The following is a 25,415-nucleotide window of genomic DNA, read 5'->3' on the forward strand; positions in this document are numbered from 1 at the left end:
GGTAGAATTTCATAAATTTTCTAGTGGTGGTGTTGATTTCTAGTTTTAGTACACAAATTTTGCATAAATTTTATTTTTTGGCCACTATACCTACATAATCCTACGTTTTGCAACTTCAAACACTTCGTACAGGCACATCTGGTCACTTTTTTATGTTCCATTTTTTTTGAAAGTACGTATTCCAAATATAAATTCATATTCTAGGGTTGTGTGTATTAATTTTTTACTTTCATAATTAGGCCTTTTTCAGAATTGGAAAGCTTTGATTCTTTTTTAGAATTGTTGTAAATCTGAGCTACAATGCTTAAGTGATAGATTTGTGGCTCATAAGGTACTTGTAAAAACAAAATTAGAAAGTCCACTTTGTTCATTTTGACAAGTGGCCCATTGTATATTCACTACTTATAAAGTGCCAAAAGCATCTTTTTTTGGGGGGGTCTTTTGATTGAGTGAAAAGGGGGGGGGTGTACTGTGTTTTTTTTTTGTCTCTCTATTGAGCTATTTTCATTTATGCATCATGGCTTCTAAATTTCCTCCTTTAACTTCATGCAACTATTCTACATGGAGAGATATTACATGGAGTAGATTAATAGAAAAAGGATATAGTATTTATGTTGATGGTACAATTACCAAACCTATCGATGTTAAATAACTCATTGATTGGAAAAATCAAGACTGACAGGCTTTAGGAGCCATTAGGATTTGTGTACATGGGGATCTTCTCTTTCACATTAAAAATTGTTCAGAATCTAAAGAAGCTTGGGATAAACTTGAACAATTTTATGGTAAGGTGGATGAAGAAAAAGGATTTCAGATTGAAGATGATCTACTTCTCTTGGATCCAAAGAATTTTGACACAATTCAAGATTACATCATATCATATACTAAATAGAGCAATGTATTTGAACATACTCTGATTAATAGATCATAATCTTTGGTTTACAATTGTGCTTGTGTTGAGTTCTACGGTCTTGGGTGAATCTTGTCCTAAAGAAGGACAAACTCTTTTGTGCATACTGCAAAAAGCCAAATCATGACAAGCATCATTGCAAGACAAAAATAATCGATGAGTTGGAAAACCTACTATGGAAGAACAAGATTCAAGTTCTAGGTACTTAAAAGGATTCAACTCTAAGCTCTTCAAAGGGTAAAGGACAAGCACTTATGGAAAACACAAGTTCTTCTTTGGAATGGATACTTGACTTAGGTGCCTCTTACCATATGGGTTCTTCAAAAGAAGACTTTTCTTCATTGAAGTAGTCAAAGGTACCACACATCTTTGTGGGAGATGATACTAAAATGGAAGTTGTAGGGAAAGGACATGTTGAAATGGAAAATGGGCAATTCAATTATGTTCTCTATGTTCCAAACCTTAGCTCCAATCTCCTATCAGTTTACCAAATCAATCACCTGGGAGATGGTCATAAAGTTGAGTTCCTTCCCGATTCAATGATGGTGCATAGTCTTAGTGATGATTCATTGGTTGCAGTGGAGAAAGTCAATGATGACAAGAGGCTTTATTCTTTTTCCCACTTTGTGCCTAGCTCTCCTTCTCAAGCCTTGTTGACTAACTCTCATTCACACATCAACTTATGGCATGAGTGGTTAGGTCACCTTGACTTCCACTATCTTCAGCAACTTTGCTCCAAACATATGGTCAAAGGTCTACCTAATATCAACTTTTCTAAGGGAGAATGTTCATCTTGTTCACTAAATATAAATCTCAAGGAGAAGTATGATAAAGGGAAGTATTCTCGAGCTCCAATTGTTCTTTAGCTAGTTCACATGGTTTTAGTAGGACCCTTTGCAGTTACTTTAGTCAGCCAAGGCCACTACATACTCACATTTGTTGATAACTTTTCAAGATTCACTTAGCTCTTCTTCCTTCATCATAAGAATGAAGTTTTTCATAAGCTTCAAGACTTCAAGAGTCATGTTGAACACAAATCAAGGAAATCCATCAAGGTACTAAGGGTGGACAATAAGAACATATATGTAGATAGAAGACTTAAGGACTTTTGCATAATTGAGGGGATTGATATTTAAAACCCACCAGTATTCAGTTCGCACAAGATAGATGTTGCATCTATGATGATTAGGACTCTCAAGACCATGTCAAGTTGCATGATCAAAGCCAAGTCTCTTGATCTGACATTAGAAGTTGAAGCAATTAGCAGTGCTACAAACATACTTAATAGGTCTTCTCATAATGCCTTATATGGAAAGAATCTTTTTGAGGCATGGTGTGGTAGAAAACTAGTTGTGAGTCACCTTAGAGTCTTTGGTTGTCTAGCATGGGCTAACTTATCTTCTAGGAGTTGCAAGGCATGAGCACCTAGGCCTCGTACCTTCATCGGTTATGAAGACAATGCGAAGGCATATAGAATGATGGATCTAGAGACTCATGATATTTTTGTGGAGAAGGATGTTCACTTTGAGGAAATATCACCCAACTTATCCTCTACTCCTCTCCACACATCATACATAGTGGAAACTGACAGCGCTTCAATAGGTTTAGACACGTGGGGTTCTATTGACAATTGTAGTGAGAGGTCACATTAGTCTAGTCCACATGCTTACATTGCCATAGTGAAAGGTCCATCACAACATGGTACATCTTGTCTTCCAACTCTAGCTTCAGATGACTTGGGAGATAGATTTGAGGACTTAAATCTTCTCATTGATGAAGGTGATCCTTCTATAGTTGTTGCAAGGGCTCACTTGGACCCTCATGTCCATTCTCTACATGATCAATCTACATAGGTTGGTGTGATTGTGGATCCTTATGAACAACAATTAGTGGAGGCCTCTTTGTCATTTGAGGAGACTAATGGTTTAGTGGAACAAGTTCAATAGACATCCTTTCCTAATTTACATTCATTCTTTTCAACATAGTTGTAAGGGGTGAGCATCAACATTAGCATAGGGATACTTGAGCAGGTTTCAAGGCCACCATATATCTTTAGGAGTGTACCTTTGCCTTTGTTTCTTCCTAAGGGGAGGAACATCATCCAACATTCTTGGACTAGCTTCTTCATTGGAGTGGCTTTCACTTGTCGACATTCTTCTTTTGGGGGGGAGCTTATTTTGTCTCTCATCCTCTCATTCTTCTCTTATGTATATACTAGATGTATGTTGTAATGGGGGGGGTCTTGAATGCTCCATCCATCAACACATCGCTATTTATCTCTCTTTTTGGGGGAGGGTTTTTCCCATGAGGTTTTTCCTCTTTCTCCACTTTATGAGAGATTGCATTTTCATTATGTACATGGGTACCTAACATGGCCTAGTAGCCAGGACTCATTATATGATGTGAATTTTCCCTTAGGAAAATTTTTACATGGTATCAAAAAAAAATTTTAAAATGTTGGTGTAAATACATATTTACTATTTACACTTACTTAAGTTTACTTAGGTTAATGCATTATTTTATTATTTTGCATTATTTTATTATTTTTATTTTTGAGACACTTAGGAGTTTGGCAACCTTTGTGAGTTGTCATGTAGACAACACAAGAGTATGCAACTCTATTTTATCTTGGGATAATCTTGAATAGTTGTATTGTAATGTGGATGAAGAAAAGGGATTTCAGATTGAAGATGATATACTTTAAAGGCCTAATTAGACACATCTAGTGCACAAAGGTACCAAAACAACAATACCAACATGGTGATCAATTCACAAGGAAATAACCAACTACACTGACAACATCAACTTGCAATAGTCCATGGACTTAACATTTCTAACACACATTTGATATATCAACAACAACATTAACCTCAACAACAAAAACCTCAAGTGGTGCAAGAATCCAATGTCCCCAACATAGAATCCAATGTAAATCCACTTGACTTACACACAATGTATCAACAACAAGATATGTTTGCTAAACAACAAGAGCAACTCAAACAATAGTTGGAATACCAAAGATGCCTTGAGCAACAAATTTCATACCAACAACATTTGTTACAACAACAACACATTCCATAACAACCCCAATAGATACCTCTACAACAAAAAACCCATACATGGCCTCACATGCAACCAATAGAGGTATCCCAACAAGAACTGCAACAAATGGCACAACAACAATACATAGTACATCAATCATAGTCGATACTACAACAAGAGCCACATTAGGTACCTCAACAAGTACTCCAACATTTATCACAATAGGGAGCCTTTTTTCTTTGAGGTACTAACATACCTCCACCACCTAGTGACACATCACCAGACTCATTAGACATAGAAATGTTAGAACTAAGTAGACATAGTTCTCACCACAGCAAATGGTCTACTCATAGACACAAAAGACATGAAGGGAAGGCTATCATGTAAAAACCTAATAATGAATTACTACAATAATTCAAACAACTTTCCAAACAAGTTGAGGCATTCCAAAAGAAATAGGCTTTATATACAGAATGAGACCTACATCCTAATCCATTCAATAAAGTCTGTATATGCCTCCATTCCCAAAACACTTTGAGGCTCCAAGGTTTGAAAATACCAAGGAAAAGGAAACCCCATCAATGACATCTGATAATTTTGTACCTCTTGTACCAAACTTGGTGATGAGCCCACTTACCTCATTAGATTGTTGCCTCATTCTCTAGGTGGGCCCACACTCAAATGGTACTCCAAACTTCTTGGTACTATAAAATATTGGTTAGAGCTAGAAGATAATTTCATCTCCCACTTTGACTTTGACATTGCAAATAAGGTGACACTTTCCAACTTGTACTCAACTAAGAAAAAGATGGGAGAGACATTTATCACATTTTTACTATGTTGGAGAAGCTTAGTTAGTCAATGCTCACTAGACATTCTTTAAGAACAACAAGTTAACCTATGCATTGAAATCTTAGTCCCTAACTTAATGTACAAACTCAAAATTAAGAATCCAAGCACCATTTATAAACTAATGAAAAAAGGGGCTAGTATTGAAGATGCTCTTATCCATAAGGGAATCCTCAAGACAAATGAGGAAACCACAAACACCAATTTGTCTAATGACAAGGCAAAAATTTTCTCCGAAAATAAGAATGTGACTAATGATGGTATTATGGATGCATGTAAAATTATCATAGCACAACCTCAACTAACTTTGAAAGTTGCAAACCCTACAATTTAACAAACTCCCAATCAAACATCACGTCCACAATAAACAACTAAGACTTCCACATAGGATGGATCTTAGAGACATCCTAGAACCAAAGATAGAAAATTTACACCATTGAGGATACCTCTAGAGACTGCACTTCAACAATTACTCAATAATAACTTCCTACAGTTAACCCCAATCAAAGATGACCCACTAACTAAAGTGTCTTAGTGGGATGACAATTTTTTTAATGATTACAACCACACCAAAGGACATAAAACTTCATCATGATTCTAACTAAAGCATGCAATACAAGACCTTATTGATGATGGTGTAACCATAGTTGATCTGTCACTACTAGCATCCAACTCTAATCATATTATCTTCAAAGATCTTTTTGGTAATCACGAAAAAGAGAAACCCTCTAGTTCAAACTTTAACTCACAAGGTAATGTGAATTACATGACACCATCAACTATTTTAATGAGTTAGATTCCCATACATCCACATTCACCTTAAAGGCTTAAGATCCTCATTGCATTGTCACTACATGCCATACCAAGATCACCCTACCTAGAGCTCCATCTAGACCTACTACTTCTACTAGACCTGCACCCCCTAGTAGACCTACTGCTCCTACTTTATCTAATTTTAGCCTTGTTGAACAACTTGGTAAAACCCCTACACAAATATCCATCTTGGATCTACTATTTATGTCTTCCCAACATCAAAAGATCTTGGATCAAGCCCTTAAAGAGTTAGTAGTCTTAGATAACATTGATGTTGCCTAGTTCAAAGCCATGGTGGGAAAACTATTTGCATCACAACATATCACCTTTTGCCCTCGAGATATTCCTAAAGACAGACCCAACCACAGTGATCCTTTTCACCTTGACATCTTTGTCCATAATGTTAAGGTTAGACATGTCTTGATAGATGGAGGAGTAGGGTTGAATATGTGTACACTTAAAGTTGTCAAGGGTTTGGGTTATTTTGAAGATTATGTGGATCCCTCTCAAAGAATCACAATAAAAGCCTATGATGACGGTGAATGCTTCTCTATAAGGGTCATCATCTTACGTACTAGAGTTGGTCTAGCTATTGAGAACACTTTATTCTAGGTTCTAGATATAGAAATGAATTATGACATGATACTAGGTTGGCCTTGGATCAATGCTATGAAAGAAATACAATCTACATATCACCTGTGTTTAAAGTTTTCTTATAACAATGTGGAGGTCACCATACTAAGCAATCTAGACCCTTTCCAATTTTGTGCTAATCTAAGAGATGCTACTGCATACCAAGTCCCAATAAACAATGAAGAACAACCCACAAATTCCTCTAAATATGTGGACGTAGATATACTCCTTAGTAAGGCCAAGGAAAAGATGAAGATTGAAGACAATGGGTGTAGAGAGTACTTTATGTCTCAAGTATTTACCATTAGGGAGTTACCAATTTCTCCCTAGTCTTGTGGTAAATCACATCTATTTCAAGAACAACACTTTGAAATCAGTACAAAAAATGCTACTTCTATCAATGAAAATACAATTGTGTGTATTGAGAAAGAAAAAGCCGAACAAAAACCCACTTTGGTATCTCTTAACAAGTATGGAACTGGGTTTATTATCATGCAAAAATAAGGCTATTATGGCTATAGTGGTCTTGGATGTTAGAAACAAGGAATAATTGAACCTATCACTGCAAAAGGATGACCTCCTAGTTTGGGGCTTAGATTCACACCATTACAAATAGTTCCTCCTAGTACTATGGTACCTACATGTAAGACTATGGATATTTTGAATGATGAAAAGGCATTTGAGGATACCCAACCTGAAACCAATAGTCCTCCAAGTTCTAAGCATGAACCCAATTATACAACTAAATCAGATATCCATATATATAGCTTCGGCCAAAGCCCATTCAATACTAATGATGAAACCCCCTTAAGTTGTCCTAAACTATTGGATTGAGACCAATGTGGACCACCAAATTTTGATCAATTTGAAAATGGTGATGATCTCATAATATACTTTGAAATCTATGAAGGCATTAAAATTGGTGATCATAAAGAAGCATTTTCTCCTAAAGTGAGTACATTGGCATATTTTGGGGAGCCAACCCCACCTTCTAGTTGCAAAAAAAAAGATAAAAAATATGAAAAAAGTGGGTCTCTTGGTGAAAAATGAAAGATTCCATTAGACCATAAAAAATCAAAAGCTAAGTAGCTCACAAGGATACAAGATGAACAAGATGATGCCATGAATATTAGTCGTCTAGTGTTCAATATTTTTGAGCTCTCTCAATCAGCCTTCATGTGGAAGCTCATTGGTCTTAATCCTCCCAATCCTGCTTTATATATAGTTATTTATCCCCAAATCCATCTACTTAATTTTCCCAACACCCAAGATCAAATCGTTAACCAAAAAACCTATGCATATGTCATTATCAGTGACATCCCTACAAAATATCTATTGACACAATTATCCTTAGATGCCTTGATTTGCAAGAGGTAGAGATTGTCTTACATATGGTACACAATGTTATATCTTGAGGCCTTTCCAATGGTTTGATCTTAGCTATAGACTTGGAATGACTCCTATGTAGTTATGGTCACTTGTGGATCCAAAGATTATCAACTAGTAGCACCAACAACATATTTCTTCTCATCATTTGTTAGCAATGTTCTTAATTTTGTCTAAAAGTCCTAAAAATTTATCAAAATATCAAAAAATTGAAAAAAAAGTCATGAAAAAATATCAAAAAATAGCAAAAAGTCATGAGAAAAGAAAAGAAAAAGTGAACAAAGTCATGAAAAAATGGATGCCTTGATGAAAACCTAGCAAATAGGCATCTTGACATGAAAATTTGAGTCAAGAGAAAAAATTTGTCCAGAAGTGAAAACCTGGTATACAAGCACCCTATGTAATCAGTTGTTTCTCCTCCATCTATTAGGATTCCATCTATTTTTCTCCCCTTTTGCTATTCCTCTATCATATCCTTCATCTTGTAAGACATCCTTGGCTCCTTGACCATGACTCATGAACTTGTTAATATCCATTGTTATCTTACTTGACACATCACCAGTCTATACATACTTTGTCATTAGCCTTTGTACATAGTTTTCATCTTGTCCAGGGGCATATTACCTACATGGTGCATGAGTTTGAACTTCAACTAGGGGCATATCCCTAAGAACTTTTTATCCATTGGACCTATTGCATAATGGATTGGAGGTAACACTTGTATATGCTTTTATAATCCTAAAAAAAATCCTAAAAATTTAAACACAATCCTAAAAAAATCCTAAAAATTCAAATACAATCCTGAAAAATCGTAAACATTCAAATATGATCCTAAACAAATCACTAAAAATAATAAAATGTCATAAAATAATCATTAAAAATTGTAAAATGTCCTAAAAAAATCCCTAAAAACCATAAAATTTCTTGAAGTAAACCCAAAAAATCGTAAAATGTCATAAAGAAACTAGTCACACAAAAACATCAAATATCCCTAAAAACCCTAAAAATCACAAAATCCATCAAAAATTTTGTAATAAACCTTGTACATAACCATCCCTTTTGCATAAACACTAACACTTTTGTAGATTAAAATTCAAAGCACTACACTTCCATGACAATCACACTATCTAAGCAATGTGAACTGACAGTCAATCCACATGTCATTATGAAGCTATCAACTGAACCCACAAACAAAACTATCACATGATCAACCTATCAACTACTATCTGAAGACTTAAAACACTAAAAAATAAGTAATAATGGACAAGAATAGTTGTTGGCTCATGCTATTTAGTGAGTGGTTTAATTTTTCTTTGTATTTCTTCGCTCATGATCATATGCTACTCAATGATATAAACTGATCTATGAGAGTGGCAAGGATGGTTCATTGTCATCTTTTATTTTCTATCTACTAAAATTTACTTTTGAAATTTTGGAGCATATATGTATATATATATATATATATGTATGTATATATATATGTATATGTATGTATATATATATGTATGTATGTATATACATACATATATATATGTATATACATACATATATATATGTATATACATACATATATATATGTATATACATACATATATATATGTATATACATACATATATATATATATATATATATATATATATATATATAGACACACACACACACACACACACACACACACACACATATATATTTATATGTGCCTTAGGAAGGACAAGGTCATTTTTTGTCTGCATCATGCTTGTTTATGCAAAAGGTTTGCATTTTACACTTTGGCCATTTATGCCATCATGTTGTATTCCATTTACCATATCAAAATAAACCTTCATTTGACATATATTACACTTTACAAAAGAAAAAGCCTTCCCATCTTATTAATAATTCCTTGTCTCATCTCCTCCATCTTTTGTGTCTTCTTCATCTGCTACCTTGCATCTCATTATTGATAAATTGACCTACCATATGCATATCTCAATCAATTTCTCAAGGGGGCACCTATATATATCATTCCTACTGGGGCATATTGTTATGGCCTTCTCATTAGTGTTCTTTGACACAATCCTTTAAATCACATTATATCAAACAGGGGCAACATGTAGACACTCAAAAATGGTTTGTGTCTATGGTTTGATCAAAATGAAGCTCCATTTGATATATAGTGCACCTTTTCAAAGAAAAAGTCTTCACCTCACTATAACTAGTCCTCATCTCATCTCTTTGGCCTTATTTCATTCATATCTTCATTCATCACTATGATCATGTGTTTTAATACACAAAATCATCTTCATCTCGCATTCCTACATTCCTACATCATCCTACATTGTTTGACAACTTTCTAGGGCTTTCCACCTAGTCTAGACTCAGTTTGACTTGTATTTAACCAATTTTGACCAAATTTGAGCATGTTTGACTAATTCTACCCATATTATGACATCTTTATATCATTTTGGACATGCACGCAAAGTTTTAGGTTATTTCAAGTTTAGTTAGGTTTTTTTTAGCCCATAAAGCTTGCTAGGGCATAGTCTACACTTTTAGGGTGCACTTGGGTTTCTCAAGTGCACCATGGGTTCACTTGGTACTATCATAGCACACTTGGGCTTACCAAGTGTGCACTGGGTGCACTTGGGTGTGTTTTGGGTGTGCTTGGGGTAATATGATGCCCAAAACTACTCCTAGAGCCCCTATGTTGCACTCTAAAGGCCATAACTTTTGCGTTTCAACTTCAATTTTTGAGTTGTTAGTTGCTTTGGATTTTTATCTTCATTGTGAAAAAATTGAGCTATCATTTTAGTTATTTGAATAACTATCTTGAGTGGTAATCTTTGAAAATACTCTTGGGCCCCTGAATTAACTTCACTTTTTGTACTAATTCATCCCATTTTCTCATTCCACTAACTTCAATCTTTTAGCCAACTTGATAATATCACAATAGTGTCTATCATAATTCATATTCTCTTTCACATCAATTGCACATCATTTTGAAATAATTTCAACATCATCATAAATCATATCAAATCAACTCACAATCATATTAAACCAACTCAAAATCATATCAAATGAACTCAGAATCACTCCAGATCAACTTGCAATCATCTGAGATCAACCATAACCAACTCAAAATATGTGAGATATGTTAAATCAATCATCATCTATCCAATTCTAGACATTTTTGTGCTTCTAGTGCCTTGGAAACCTATAAATCTATCAAATCTTATCAATCTGACCTTAGTACTATCATGGCTTTTAGTGCTAGGTCAAGTTATCATTCACATCATTTGATATTTGACATTTTTGAGTCTCTTAGTGTTAGATTATGGCATTATCAACCATTCAATAACATTGACAGTGTGTGTCAATGTTATTATTATCAAACCTATCAATCAATCTCGATCCTGTAGCATTTTACAATGTCAATTAAATGTTGCATGTCCTTAATTCATGTCATGTCTGCTTGGTATGTTATCAATTTCAATCAACTAATCAATTTTACCTTGGCTTTGGTCTATCCACCATCATCCTAGTTAATCTCTAGTATCATCACATTTCATCAAAGAATACTATCACACTTATTTAATCAAATTGGCCAATCATTTACTAATTTTCTCTATAGGATTAAATAACCCATCATTTAATCCTATGTCATTACTAATTATTTTTTTTATACTAAATTGATATTTTATTAATTAATTAGTTCATCATTTACAAACCATGGAAATTCTTAATTTCCTAATGTTAGTGTAGTTTTTTATTTTTTCTATTTTGCTAGGTTTTTCCTACTCTTTTAATAATCTCGCTTAGGTTAATAAAGCATGTCTTATTAGGTGAATGGTTGTGAGGTGTCATCTTCCTACTTGTGAGCATCCATTAGCTATCTTGGGAAGATACTTTGCTATCTTTAGTCTGATAGATGGTTGCTCCTCATTGGTTGGTGTTGCCACCTCCTCCCTCTTCCTAGCCTATATAAGCATGCTACCTGGCTTGTATTTGTATCTCTTGTTTTTGCATCCTCTTAATGCTATTTTGCTTCCAGCATTTGCATTACTCTCTTGGAGACTAACTCTATGATGCTATTTTGATTTTGTATCATTTGCATTCATAGTTTAGATATTTACTCTTTGCACTAGTTTTCTGGGTTATTAATCTTTTCAGATTCTAACATGGTATCAGACCTTTTCTATGTGCAAGAGTAGATTTTAGTTTCCTTATTTGAGAGATTCGGGGGGGGCAAATAAACTTTATTCTAGTTTTTTGAAAAACAAAGTATGATCTTCTCTTGCATCTTTGGATGATCTTGAGAATCAGAAAAGTTTTGACAAAAACAGTTTTTCTCTGGGGTTTCAATCTCAAATCTGACAACCAACTTGCATATTTGGAGTTTTCAATCAGTTTTGCAGGTTCCAGCATGCCATTGATAGACTTGAGAAGCTGATCCAGCATTTGCATGTCAAATTTTGGTTGCTGGGGTCATTTTTTGATTTTTGGAGCCGTTTTTTTTTGTTAAAGGCGTCTGATTTACACTACAGCAACATCTTCTGTTCATCAACAAGAAAAATGCTTTCTGGGTTTTGTTTGCAGCCCCGAAAAACCATCTGGGTATCTTTTAGATTTTGCATGCAAGCTGTATATTATTTAGAATCGAGCATGCAAAGCTACAGCCATACCCCTCTCCGTTGGCAGTCGCAGATTTGAATGCAGTTTTCAAATGTCTCGTTCTTGCTCATACGGACTCCGATTTTGATGATTCTTGTTATGAACTTGGCTATTTTTTTGTGCTCTATCCACTATTGGAGTTATTTATTTATTTTCATGCATGAATTCTTCAGAAATTGCAGATTCTCAGCCGTGACTGTGCACAGTTCTTGTTTTGGAAACTTCAGAGGATCATAACTTTCTCATACGACCTCATATCGAGGCGATTCTTTTTTTGAAAGTGTATGATTTTTCGAGTAGATCGCAGTGGTGCTATTCGTTTCCTTGATTATTGTGCCCAAGTTTCACTTTTAACATATGCTCTTCATGAGGGTTTGTAATGCATTGAAATCAAGACCTACTTGTGGTTTTTTGGCCATAACTTTTGCATATGGAGGTATTTTTTCAATCCGAAAGAAGCGTCGAAAAGCTAGTTCTGAGACAGAGATACTGGTATAGGTTTTTTTTGAGTTTTGATACAGTTTGGTTGCCTATTATGGCAATCAAAGTCAGATGTTCTATTTTGCACTCTGAGAGGCGTATCTTGAGCTTCCGATCTTCGATTTTGGAGTTCTTTATATTTTTGGAAAGCTCTTTCTGTGCTCTTTCCAGTGATATTGGTTGTTGTTCCAGATTCTATTCCAGACACATCCTATTTAGTCTTTTGCATTTTAGCATTCTGGTGGATATTCTGTTTGTTTCAGGTCTGGAGATCGATTTTGTTGCTTCAGTTGCTTCATTTTGGGCTTTAATTTCTGTTGTTTCAGCCTTATGTTTTTTCTGATCATTGTTGATATTCACTGTAAGCATCTTTATGCAACGCACTGAAATAAAGTGCCACTCTTGCATTTTGGGATCCTTTTCATCATTGTGATTCGTTGTACTCGCACTATTATATAAAGTGCCATGGGAGGGATAGTTGTTTGCCGCTTATAGGCTCTCTTTCTCTAATTCCTCATGCAGTGTCGACGACACATGCCTTTATTTGTGTTTGTACCTCACTCTTGATGAGTTTGGCTCCTGTGTTGTAGGAGATTTTTGGCCCATCTTTTCAGCTGCCTGTCACTTCACCTACCTTAAGGGGAGGTTATATTGTTGTTCTATGCTTCTTTGGTTGATGGTTCGTGCCTTCTATTTCCATGGAGGTTCCTTTGGTTGATGGTTCGTGCCTTCTATTTCCATGGAGGTTTCTTTGGTTGATGGTTCGTGCCTTCTATTTCCATGGAGGTTCCTTTGGTTGATGGTTCGTACCTTCTATTTCCATGGAGGTTCCTTTGGTTGATGGTTCGTGCCTTCTATTTCCATGGAGGTTCCTTTGGTTGATGGTTCGTGCCTTCTATTTCCATGGGGGTTCTACAGATCAACATTTTGACAGAGTTTTGCGGTTCTTCATGCTTCAGTGATGCTGCTTCTTCATGATCACTCTTTGTTCCTATTTTAGGGGACAATTTCCCTAGTGGGAGACTTCTTCAGTTCTTCACTAGGTTCTTACCTCTTTTTGGGGGAGGGTTTTTCACTTGTGGTTTTCTCTCTTTTCCCACTTTCAGAGGTTGCATCTTCTTGCATTGTACTTGGGTACCTAACATGGCCTCATTGCTGGGACCCATTTCTACATCCACCTAAGCTTCGCTTATGGGGGGGTGTTAGTGTAGTTTTTTATTTTTTCTATTTTGCTAGGTTTTTCCTACTCTTTTAATAATCTCCCTTAGGTTAATAAAGCATGTCTTATTAGGTGAATGGTTGTGAGGTGTCACCTTCCTACTTGTGAGCATCCATTAGCTATCTTGGGAAGATACTTTGCTATCTTTAGTCCGATAGATGGTTGCTCCTCATTGGTTGGTGTTGCCACCTCCTCCCTCTTCCTAGCCTATATAAGCATGCTACCTGGCTTGTATTTGTATCTCTTGTTTTTGCATCCTCTTAATGCTATTTTGCTTCCAGCATTTGCATTACTCTCTTGGAGACTAACTCTATGATGCTATTTTGATTTTGTATCATTTGCATTCATAGTTTAGATATTTACTCTTTGCACTAGTTTTCTGGGTTATTAATCTTTTCAGATTCTAACACCTAAGTCACATTTTCCACCATTGATTCCATTTTTCACTAATTTTTAATTGTGTGGAATAATGAATTTTTAATTCAAGTATTCTTCATAATATTGACATCATCATGACACATGGGCATGACACCTCTTGGATTCCCCATCAACACTTGGCTAAGATATGTTATACTCCATATATTCTTATTCCCTTACACATATTCATATTTGGCTTCCATTGTCATAGATACTTGGCTTTAAGTGAGTTTGAGGTGTCACGTGATGTGTCATAGATTCTCTTCCATATTTAGCCAAGTTTGACTTCCAAGCATCATACAATCCTACATTTGGTATCTTGTGTCATATGAGTCATGGATTCTCCAAGGAATCTCTTGCCATGTTACATATCCAAAGTGAGAATTCCAATTCTCTCATCCTCTGTGTTCGTTATCAAATGAGCATTCTTTCTCTCCTTGTCAATCCTTAGCTCTTTAGTATTTTCACTCCATCTCTCACACTAAAATCACATCTTTTAGTATTCTCATAGCATTATCACCATCTTAGGCTTTTACTTCAATATTGTGTGCATTATAGGCAATTTGGAGCTACACCATATGGAGAAGAAAGAAGGACATGGGAGCTACAAATGAAAAATGGAGTTTTAACATTGTGTTGTTTTCCTTTGTTTATTTGGCTTTCATGGTAGACTAGAGGGTGTTGATGTACATTTATTGAGTTTATGGTTTACTCATATTATGTTAGACATTAGCCCATTTTTTGGTCCTATAGTGGGTGAATCATGAACCAATAAAACTTCAACTTATTTCATTAGTTAATCCCTCATATAATATTATGATCTAATTGCATGCATGAAATAATGAAAGTAGTAAAACATCCATAATACTTTGACACAAGATATGGTGACCCAAAAACCTTCCAAATAGAAAGCAAAATTTGGGTGGGGATGTTACCACAAGCTTTAGTATTACAGTATAAAGTTGGTCGATTAAGGCTTACAATTGATCACTTCTAATGATCTACCCTATTAGGAGCAATAAGGATTTCTAGGTCCACCTTATAAAAGGATTTAGAAAACATACAATGAAGTATGCACTCGGTAAAGAGATTTGTCAAAGACTATTAAGTATATCTTATTAAAGAATTTGACTAATGTACCTATTAGGATGAACCAGTGGCTAATCTCTAATCTATAAATTTGATTTTTTGGTTGAGATTCCTTTTAAATTTGAAGATCACCTTGCTATGATAGATAAATATTTTTTATCCCTTATACTACTTGTAGCCTTCTTAATTCATACTTCTTCTCTTTATATTCACTTCATAGATACTTCTTATTTGGATGTGATACAATATATTGTATATACAACACTCCAAAACACAATTCATCAAAGTTAGCTACAACATAGATTTCCATTAAGATCGCAAAGTTGGCTCAACTAATGGTACTTAGGTTCTGCAGAAAACTCGGTGAGCTTTTGATACCTAACAACCATTGTCAACACTCATGCTCTTGGTAAATGAAGAAGCTTGGTTCATACTAATTGCTTCTAAGTAGCTTAAACTTAGCGAACACTTGTGACTCAATGAACACTACAAAACTTGACATATAAATAGAACCACTTGGTTGACACTGCATGGATCAGGTAATACTAACATTGCAAGCTCACTATAAACTAAATCACTTGGTTAACAATCCTAGGCTTGTTCAACACTAAATTCACATAACTGACACTATGGTCTTGGTAGGCACTAGAGAACATGGTTGATACTATAAAACTTAGTTAATATTGCGAAGCACGGTTAGCATTGTCACTGACCAACTCAGTAGATATTGCTCAGCATAAACTAAATGTAGATTCTAAAAGTTTGTAGTAATTATAGAATACAATATTAATTGGATTACTTGGTTAATACTACAAACTATAAGATAAGCTCAATAGTAGCTTAACCAATCGACTGAGTATGAGTCACTAATAAACAAACTTGACCTTAATGTCAACAATCTCTCCCTTTGCCATTAGTGACAAAAAAACTTATCAATCCAAAACTGAGTAATAAATTTTTAGGTCAAAATATTCCTTTATATCTCCATCTTTTGTCATCAACTTGGTAACATACTCTATTTTTGAGATTTTTCAAAATTGCTTTGTTAAAAGATGTCTTTTGATTATTTGTACATGTATTTGTATAATATTATGCTGCTCCCCCATACATATATGACATATTATATTTTCCCAATAATCTTCATATATACATTCATGTTATATTATACTTCTCCTCAATATATATACAAACTTATCCCCCTTTTTGAGATAAATTCTAGAGGTGTATACTACATTTTGATGCCAAAATGTGACAAGAAGTTAGAATGTACCTTCAAAATCAATGTCATTGTGTTGTCCCAATTTTCTTATAATACCTTGATTGCATGAAATGAAATTTGTACTTCTGTTGATAACTCCATCATGTGTTCAACTATGGAGAAGTTATTGTCATGGATGACTATCTTGGCATGTACAATGTGCTTCTGCAATGCATCCATGTTTGGGATAATCATACCTTGGATATCTACAAGTGTGGCTCTTATCTTGGCTTCCTACCTTAATAAATCTACATACAAATTTGTTAGATATATGATCTTTAAATAGTGAGTAGAACTATAGCTTGGGTCAAGTGACAATTGGTGTGCACTTTTCTTCAAGTCTTCATCTATCTTGCTAGGTGGAGATAGATGTATCAGACAACTTACTAAATAGTGAAGTTACATTATTTGTATAGGTTTCCAATGAACTATGAATAGTAGATAATTCTACTTGATTTATTGTAATTTTCTATCCTACTTGCTACAATAATGTGTCCTCAATTTTCCTTTTTGCTTTGTGTAGCAACTTTTCTTGTCCATTCATATCTTCATTAAGGATTACAAAATATTTGTTTACTATGAACTTTGATACCAATTTTTGGAAATATAAGAGTAACTAAGAGGGGAGGGGTGAATCATTTAACACTAAAATAAATACTAGATCCCTTAGATGTCAATACATATCAAAACTCTAATTAAACTATATTTAATTGTAACTCGACAAACATGCAATCAATTTACACTAACGAATGTTGTATCTCAATAAACACTAAAATAACTTTGTAACCACTTAACATGAAAATATTCAAGATATTATCTATGATTAATCTTAACTTAGTTGCATACATGTAAATGAAATATCATGAACACAATTGACACCAAGATTTAACATAGAAACCCAATTTGGGAAAAACCACTAATTACATTAGTTACAAATTTTCACTCTTCTGAAGTGAGCCCTATTAGGAGCCAACCCTATTAAAGGTTACAAAACACACTATTAGGTGTGACCATATTAGAGGATTTAATCATCTTGTTAGGAGTGGCCTTGTTAGAGGTCTTTAGATAATTCAATCTACAAATGCCACCTTGTTAGAGGATTTACAAATAGCTATTAAGCCAATTCGGTTAAGAGATTTAGATCACTACTACAGTGGTTAGAAAGTAACAATGAGATGACCTAATTTATAATGCAAGTAAATTGTTGATTATAGATATCAATTCTAACTTGTATAATTGATCCTTCCTGATCCAACATATCTTTGTAGTGCACCAAGGATATTTTTCTTATCCTTCCAATTCACTTCCTTTAATCATCATCAAATCTTATATTATGTTCCACACATTAAATCCTTAACTTGACCTTATAATTACATCTTAAAGATTATCTAATTGTCTTGAATAAAACTTAGAAGAATTAATATTCATCTCATCAGTTGGCTTGAACCAATAAATAATTCAATTGAACTTAATATGCTAAAACAGGAAAATCCTTTGTTAGCCTATAGCCCACCCTATTCAATAAACACTAACTCAAAAATAATTTTCCTATGTTAACCAAGTAAGCTCGATTAGCATAGTATAACCACAAAGTTCCTTTGGTAACCAAGTGTGCTTAGTTAACACTGGTTCATCCAACATTTCCTTCTTTAACTGAGTGAGCTTGGTCATTACCCAACTTCTGTAAACTTTCCTTTGAGGACTAAGTGAACTTAGTAGACACTCTCTTCTAAACTAGGAAAACTCTAGAATGCTTGGTAAACACAAGAAACTATCTTCATTACTTGAGTGATATTGACATACATTGACTATAAATGATATGAGATTCTATGTAACATCAAAGAAAATACACAATTAAACAATTATTTTCAACAATCTCCCTCTTTGGCATTGATAGAAACACAATATTCATAATACAATGAAATTTTAGAGCAAGAATAATGGAAGGAACATATCCTTAGTTTCATTCTGATTCTCATCCATGAGAAATTTGTTGATGAGTGTGAAATCCCTCTAGCTTCATTTTCTCCCTCCATCAACAAAAGTCCTTCTTCAACATCTTCTTTTCATAGAAAACTTTTCTTCTTTGATATAAGACTAAGTTCTCTTTCTTTGATATCTACCTCCTTGTCATGTCTTGAAGTGATAAAATTTCTATGAGATATGACAAAAAACTTCTCCCTCTTTTACATCTCATGCCAAAGACTATGTTTGGTAAATATCAATGTAGCTCATGTACTAATTCATTTACAATGTGCCTTGACAATATTGCATCAACTAGCTGATCTTCAACATGCACTAGTTGATGCATCACTAAATTGCCTTAAGTGAGCTTGAGATAGGGGAATGACCCCTAACTTACCTCTTAGATAAAAAAATTCATCCTTAAGTAATGGCTTAGTGAATATATCTAAATTTTTCTCTTTAGCATTCACATATTCCAATCCTACCTCTTTATCTTGTACGAATTCTCTCAAAAAATGACATTTTATAGAAATGTGCTTGGTTTTGGCATGCATCACAAGATTCTTTTATATATTAATTGCACTAGTGTTATCACAAAATATAACCACTAGATCCTTGATCTCTATCTTCATACCTATCAACAATTGCTTGAACAAAACAATATTTGAACAATTAACTATTGCTACCACATATTCTACCTCAACTGTGGACTGAGAAATATAATTCTACCTCTTGCTTGTCCAAGACACTAGCCTTTTACCAAGAAAGAATGCTCCACCACTTGTGCTCTTTCTATCATCAACACTTCTTGCTCAATCAACATCTATGAATGCTTTCAAATCCAAATTGCCTTCTTTTTTGTACCATAAACTGTATTCTTTAGTACCCTTTAGATACCTCATGATTCTCTTTATTTCCATAATATTATTTTCTTTGGAATTTGCTAAGAATCTTGGCACAACTGCTAATGCAATATCAGGCCTTGTGTGCACTACATGTTATAATTTTTTAATCATTGATTTATGTGTGGTTCAATCTACTTCTTTGGAATCATCCTTTTTGGAAAGCTTATGTCTAGTAGACATAGGTGTTCCCATAGGTTTTGAATCTTCCATTCCAAACTTCTTTAGTATCCCCTTGATATATTTGGATTGAGTAATGTAGATACCATCTTTCTTCTATTGGATCTGCAATCCAACAAAGAATTTTATCTCTCCAAACATAGACATCTAAAATTCTTTACTCATCTCTTCTAAAAATTCATTTCATAAGTCATCATTTCCTATAAATAAAGTGTCATCCATAAATACTTCTGCCAACACAATCTTCTTGTCTGGTCCTTCTTTGATATATAGACAACTATTATCATTTTTTTTTTGAAAACCAATATTTATCAAGTAGTTATGAATTCTTTCATACCGATCTCTAGAGCTTTATTGAGACCATACAACACTTTATTTAATTTTGAGACCATATCTCTTTTGCTAGAATCTACAAAACCTTCAGGTTGTTTGATGTAGATTTCCTCATCAAGAATTCCATTCAAGAATGCATATTTTACATCCATTTGATATACTTTAAATCTTTTGTATGTTAAATATGCTAGTAAATTAATCTTGCAATAGGAGAAATAGGCTCACCATAATCAATACTTTCTTCTTGAAAATAATCTATACACACTAACCTTGCTTTGTCTCTTGAGACTTTCCCATCTTCATTTAGCTTAATTTTGAATACCCACTTTGTGCCAGTTAAATTTTTATCCTTGGGTCTTGGAACAAGACTCCAAGTCTTATTCTTCTCTATCTATTCTATTTCTTCACTCATATCTTCAATCCAAATTTCATTATCCAAAGTATCTTTAACATTTCTAGGTTCAAATTCAGCAAGCAAACATGTACCTTTCTATTTGTTTCTTGTCATTGTTCCATCTAACTTGTCTGCAATGATCTGATCAGGTGCATGGTGCTTTCTAACATATCTTGCTAACTTGGGTACATTGTATTTAGAATTCATTCCACTAACCTCTTCATGATCTTCTATATGAAGCTTGAGTCCCACTGTCTGTGACTCAGGTCCATTAGACTTGGTTTTCTCTAGCACTAGCTTCATAGCTTTTGATTGTGACTTGGGTCCTTTAGATTGTGACTCAGGTTGCATTGGTTGTAAATCAGTAGTTTTTGGATAGTTTGGGACTTGAGAGGTGAGGCCTCTTGACTTTCAAAAATATTTGGCATTGTATCAAGTCTATAGTAAACAAATCTTTTGTAACCCTTAAGTTCTCTGTTGCTTTCTTCTTCACTCTTTTTTGCAAATTCATCAATTCTCACATGTACACTTTCTATGCTGTTATGATTAGTTAGATTCAAAAAATTGTATACTTTACTTTTGTAGGAGTATCCTCATATTATTCCTTCATCACCTTTGACATCAAATTTACCTTTCCTAGTTTCCTTCAAGATATAACATTTACTACCAAATACTTTCAAGTAACTTACATTAGGTTTGTAGTCATAACATATTTCATAAGGAGTTTGATTTGAGTCTTTCTTCAACTATATTCTATTCAAGGTATGCACTCTAGTACTAATTTCTTCCTTCTAGTATTTGATTGCAATACTCTTTTCTATCATTAAGGTTCTTGCACAATCCATGATGAATCTATTCCTTCTTTCAGCTATACCATTCTACTGAGGTGTACTAGGGGTTGATACTTGTTTCTTAATTCTTTTTTTAATGCAAAATTCATTGAACTCATTGGAAATGAATTCAGCACCTCCATCTAATCTCAAAATGTTTGGTTTCTTTCTAGTTTCTTTCTCTACTCTTGCCAAATACCACTTAAACTTTTAAAACACTTCAAATTTCTCTTTTAGATACATTACATTCATCATTCTAGAATAATCATCAACAAATAGAATAAAGTACCTATCTCCATTGTAACTTTCTATTCTAATAGGTCTACATAGGTCTGTATGAACCAACTCCAAGACTTCTTTAGAATGATAGTTCTTGCTTTTGAAACTAGTCTTTCCTATCTTTCCAATTTGACAATTTTTGCATAGATCCATATTAGGTTTCCTCGGACTAGGAATACCTCTTACTCTTCTATTTTTTCTTATCTTTAGTAGATTATCAAAGTTCACATGACATAACCTTTTATGCCATAACCGACTTTCTTCTACTTGAGCAATAAAACATGAGCTTTCATTGAGATCTAGGTAGAATAGATTACCTTTTATTTGTTTGTCAGACCCAACTAGATATCCTTTTCTATCTAGTATTTTGTTCTTCCCATTCATGAATTCCACCTTGAATCCAATAATATTCAACTGTGCCATACTTACTAGATTATTCTTTAGTACTTCAATCCAATAAGCATTGCTACATCTAAGTTCATTGGTTAGTGAGATGCAACCATTTCCCTTTATGCAACAAGGTTCATTGTTTCCAAATCTCACACTCCCACCATCATAATGTTCCACATGTTCAAATTTTGATTTATCACCAGTCATATGATGTGATCAACCACTATCAATACTCCATGTATCATTTTTTCTAACATGAGAGATAGTGCTATTTTTTTTCCTTCATCATTAGATTCATCTTTTACAAAAATATATATCATTTCATCATCTTCACTATTATATGAATTGTTAAGCTATGAAACAAGATTTCACACCTTTTTCCTTGTAGTCTTTTTAGTTTTTGAAATCCATTTTGCCTTTGAGCTTGCTATGTTTCTTTTCATCTTTGTCTTCTCTATTTGGGCACCTAGTAGTAATGTGTCCAAATTCTTCACAAGAGAATCAGATTAAAGGAATTTTACCTTTATACATTCCTTTGCCTTTGGGATAGCTTCTTGCAACTAATACTTCAATGGCTTCAAGATCACTATCAAAATTGTCTTCCTCTTTACTTTTAGATTGTTTTATTTTATACTTTTTGGCTTTCTTCTTGAGTGATACCTTGGCTTCAAATGTGTTGGGTGATGCGACGCGCTCCCCTGCCCACGGGTGGTTAATTATGTGGTGTTCCATGTTCACTAATAGTCATGGCTTTTGGTGCAACGGAAAATGGGACCAACAATTGGTATCAGAGCCTGGTTTTGGCCTGGTCATGGGTTCAAATCTCCCCGGTGCCTTCCCGACCCGCGTAAGCACCTGGTATGCACGTCGAGGGGGAGATTGTTGGGTGATGCGACACGCTCCCCTGCCCACAAGTGGTTAATTATGTTGTGTTCCATGTTCACTAATAGTCATGGCTTTTGGTGCAACGGAAAATGGGCCCAACAAAATTCAAACTCAAGATTGCTAGAACTAGGAGTATAATCATCATAGTTATCTAGTTCAAATGCTATCAAACTTCCAACTAGTGCATCTAATGTTATCTTGTTATATGGATTACATCTTATTTCTTGAATAGTAGAAAATCTAATTGCAAATATAGGAAGAAGGGTTCTAAGTACCTTTATTACCATTGTTATATCATAAATTGTTTCTCCAGGAGCTTTGATAGCACTAACAATGGCTTTGATTCTATCAAACATATTTTGTAATGTTTTCATATTCTCTCATTTTCATTTGATCAAACTAGCCTCTCAAACTTTCTGCCTTGGCTCTTTTTACATTATTATCACCTCCATAGATATCCTTTAGATTCATCCATATTTCATGAGAAGTATCACATCCTTTGACTTCATAAAATTCAACATGGTTAAGAGCTGATGCTATGTCAATCATCATGATATTATGATTCTTCTTTTCAATAATTTCTTCTACAAACATTATACTAGTAGGATCCTTATAAGTAGTGTTTAAGTATTTCAAACCTAAAAGGAAACTTCATAAGTTCTTTCCATGTTGCAAAGCTATCTATGTTCAACTTTGGGATCTCCCTTCTATAAGACATCCTAATCTTTATCATATGTCCTTAAAACCTTTTCTACAAGCACCAAGAAGCTCTGATACCAATTGTTGGAAATATAAGAGGAGTAACTAAGATGGAAGGGGTGAATTAGTTACCACTAAAATAAATCCTAGATCCCTTAGATGTCAATACAAATAAAATCTTCAATTAAATTATATTCTATTGTAACTCAACAAATACACATGCACTCAGTTTACACTAGAAAATGCTATAACTTGGTAAACACTAAAATAACTCAGCAACTACTTAGCATGAAAACATTTAACATATTATATGTGCTTGATCTTAGTTAACTTAATTGCATACATGTAAATGAAATAACATGAACACAATTGACACCAATATTTAATGTGGAAACCCAATTTGGGAAAAACCACCAATTGCAACTAATTACTAATTTTCACTCTTCTGAAGTGATCCCTATTAGGATCTAACCTTGTTAAAGGTTACAAAACACACTATTAGGTGTGACCCTATTAGAGGATTTAATCACCCTATCAGGAGTGTCCTTGTTGGAGGTATTTAGACAATTTAATCTAGAAATTCCACCTTGTTAGATGATTTACAAATAGCTATTAAGCCAACTTGGTTAAGAGATTTAGATCAATACTATAATGGTTAGAAAGTAACAATGAGATGGCCTGATTTCTAATGTAACTAAATTCTTGATTATGGATCTCAATTCTATCTTGCATACTTGATCCTTCCTGATTGAATGTATCTTTGTAGCTCGCCTAGGATATTCTACTTATCTTTCCAATTCACTTCTTCCAAGCATCATCAAATCTTCTATTATGTTCCACATATTCAATCCTCATCTTAAACTTATATTTATATCTTACACATTGTCAAGTCAATGTGAATCTTCATATAACTTAGAATAATTAATATTCATCTCCTTAGTTGGCTAGAACCAACAAATAATTCAATTGAACTCAATATTAAAAAATAAGAAAATCCTTCATTAGCCGACCCTACTTGGTAGACATTAACTTAGAAACAATTTTCTTTTGTTAACCAAGTGAATTCAGTTAACACTACATAATTAAAAAGTTCCTTTGCTAACCAAGTAATCTCTATTAATATTGTTTCCATCCAACATTTCCTTCATTAACTGAGTGATCTTGGTTAACACTCAACTTTTGCAAACTTTCCTTTGATGACTGAGTGAACTTAGTAAACAATGTCTTCTAAACTAGGTAAACTCTAGAATATTTGGCAAACAGAGGAAACTATCTTCATCATTCGAGTGATCTCAGCATACTTTGACTAGAAATGTTATGACATTTTGTATAACATCAAAGACAATACATAATTAATCAATTATTTTCAAAAACATAACCACACACACACACACACACACACACACACACACAAAAAAAAAAAAAAAAGAATGGTATAAAAACATAGAGAGTCTAGATATTGTTTATGAAAAACTTATGAAATATCAAGTCTTAAACTAGAAAACCATAAAATAGGCTTATCAAGGAGATCCATGGCTTATTTTAGGAAAGAAAATCAAAGTTTGATGGAATTAGCTATGACATCTGGAAGGAGAAGACAAATAATCACATGCTATGCATGGATTTCAAAAATCATGGTTAGTTGCTATGAAAGAAGACTGTGGTAGATAAAGATAAGCTTGAATCCTATGTATAGAATGAAAAATATCTATTCATGCAAAATGTGCTTGCTATAGAAGTACTATTATTAGCCCTTCCTTAAATAAAATGTGGATAGGTAAAATATTTGAATCTCACACATGAAATTTGGA

The sequence above is a fragment of the Cupressus sempervirens genome, chromosome 5 (assembly GCF_028749045.1).
Source record: "Cupressus sempervirens isolate cs-2001-9-10 chromosome 5, ASM2874904v1, whole genome shotgun sequence".
Taxonomy (NCBI): Eukaryota; Viridiplantae; Streptophyta; class Pinopsida; order Cupressales; family Cupressaceae; genus Cupressus; species Cupressus sempervirens.